This window comes from Nicotiana attenuata, unplaced genomic scaffold (assembly GCF_001879085.1).
Source record: "Nicotiana attenuata strain UT unplaced genomic scaffold, NIATTr2, whole genome shotgun sequence".
NCBI classification, from domain to species: Eukaryota; Viridiplantae; Streptophyta; class Magnoliopsida; order Solanales; family Solanaceae; genus Nicotiana; species Nicotiana attenuata.
Window position 1 is genome coordinate 54,911 of NW_017671322.1, and position 2,542 is coordinate 57,452.

The window sequence follows — 2,542 nt, forward strand, 5'->3', positions numbered from 1 at the left end:
AAATTATCTACAATTTTCGTACATTATTTCTACTAAGTTATATATAACTACAATATAATACCACTTAAATATAATTTTTATACAATGTTGTTCAACTTTCATACAATAGTTAAATGAATAAAAGAAAAATAAATAAACAACAGAATATAATTTATCTACAATTTTTCTACAATTTCTGCAATATAATGTATGTCATGTCTTCTTCTTCTTCTTCTTCGAGTTTCAATCTGAAATTCAGCCAAAACCAAGTCTAATCTTCACCAAAACCCCTCAAAATTGAGATATAAACTCCAAACCATATTCCCAATTATTTGCAACAACACCAAATCCAAACAAATAATGATTTTTGAAAACCCAAATTCGAATTCAAAGCTTCAAAGCTTTTTAATGGCTATTAATGGTGGAATTGCTGCTCTCTTTTCCTTTGCTTTGTATTACTGAAATTTGGATATAATTGCATTTGATGTAGAAGAATTGTAGAAGATTTAGTCGTTTTTGATTTGTGAAATCAGAAAAAAGTTTGAAACACAGTGTATCGAAAAAACAGAGACGCTAAATTTGAAACGAAACTGACGAAGAAGATTAATGTACGTGATTTGCGTTGTGGAAGATCTGAAAGAATATTTAATCCCCCAATTTTAGCACGCCGAAATAAGGAAGCCTACAGCTACAATGATTCCTTATTTAATGAATTGTCTATGTTTTGTAGAAATACTATTAGCATGAAGGGTAATATGCAAACTATGAACATATTTGGTAATATAGTTTTCTATATGGTATAGGAACGAAAATTTCCCTTAAAAATACGCTTCATCCACCTATTGGGCTAAAAATGCGTTAAAATATCATGGTATAGCCAGTTTTCACACTGGTCAATGAAAAATAGCCAGCGTTTACCAAGTCAATGAAAAATAGCCACTATTTTGTTGCAACAGGGACCGGTCCAGTATAATATACGGGAGTTCTGGTGCATTTGTGAACAAACTCCAGCATATTATGCTGGACCGGTATACTTTGCTAACTCCTGTAAAATTTGCGGGAGACTGGAGCACCAGTGCTCCAAACTCCAGTATATTATACTGGACAATTATACTAGCTGGAACTCCCGTAAAATTTGCGGGAGTTCCAGCATAATTATGCTTGAACTCCCGTAAAATTTGCGGGAGTTCCAGCATAGTTATCCTGGAACTCCCGTAAAATTTACGGGAGTTCCAGCATACTTATGCTGGAACTCCCGTAAAATTTGCGGGCGTATTTTTCTGGATTTTGAACAGTGTTTTCGCTCAGATTTAAAGTGGCTAAATTTCGATGACTTTTGAAACTTGGCTATTTTTCAACGGCCAGTGGTAAATCTGGCTATTTTTGAATTTCTCCCTAAAAATACCCCTTCATCCACCTTTTTGGTTCACTTATGCCCTTTGACCGTTAGGTCAATGCTGAATTAAAAATAATTATTATTCTTTTTGTAAAACTTAAAAAAAATATTTCACAAAATATTTTTTTTTAAACTAATGCACCAGTAGTCACTAATTTAGTAAAGTCTTCTTCTTTTTCAGTTTTTACAAAAAAAAAAATCAGTTTTTAAAGGATTTTTTTTTTAAAACTTAAAAAAATTGTAAAAACAGAAAAAAAATGTTTTTAATAAAATATTTTCGTTTTTTAAAAACTGAAAAAAAAAATTCAACAAAATATTTTCGTTTTTTTTTCAGTTTTTTTAAAAAAACGAAAATATTTTTTCTTTTTAAAAAAAAACTGAAAAACGAAAATAAAACAAAATGTTTTAAAAAACTGAAAAAATGAAAATAGAAATATTTTTCAAAAACAAAAATATTTTGTTGAAAATATTTTTTTTCAGTTTTTAAAAAACGAAAATATTTTATTAAAAATATTTTTTGTTGTTTTTACTAATTTTTTTTCTTGTTTTTACTAAAAAAAATAGCTTTAAAAAAACTGGAAAAAAAATATTTTTTTTGTAAAAACTGAAAAAAAAAAAATAAGAAGACTTTACTAAATTGGTGCATTAGTTTAAAAAAACGAAAATATTTTGCAAAATATTTTTTTTTAAGCTTTACAAAAAGAATAATAATTATTTTTAATTTAGCATTGACGATCAAAAGGCATAAGTGAACCAAAAAAGTGAATGGAGAGGTATTTTTAGCCCAGTAGGTGAATGAAGGGTATTTTTAAACCTTTTCCAATAGTTTATGGTGCATTTTGAACCCTTTTTCGTTTTTTCAATTATAGAGGCTGCAAAGTGGCTATTTGTAAATTTTACCCAATTACTCGGGCCAAAAGGAGGAAGATTGAAATAAAATAACAACGTACTTGAACTTTGTCGAAATTCTACAGAATGCTAATCAAGTTGAAGCCAATTATTCAATTTTTAGTTCCATTTCTGGAAGTAAAATAAGAGCATCAAACAGTGGTATGAAATATAAGACAAAATCGCTCATATAAACAAGGTAAGTACAAAACATCATAGGATCCATTTTGTGCTCGCTGCAAAATAATCTGACAAAGAAACCCCCCCCCCCCCACCCCC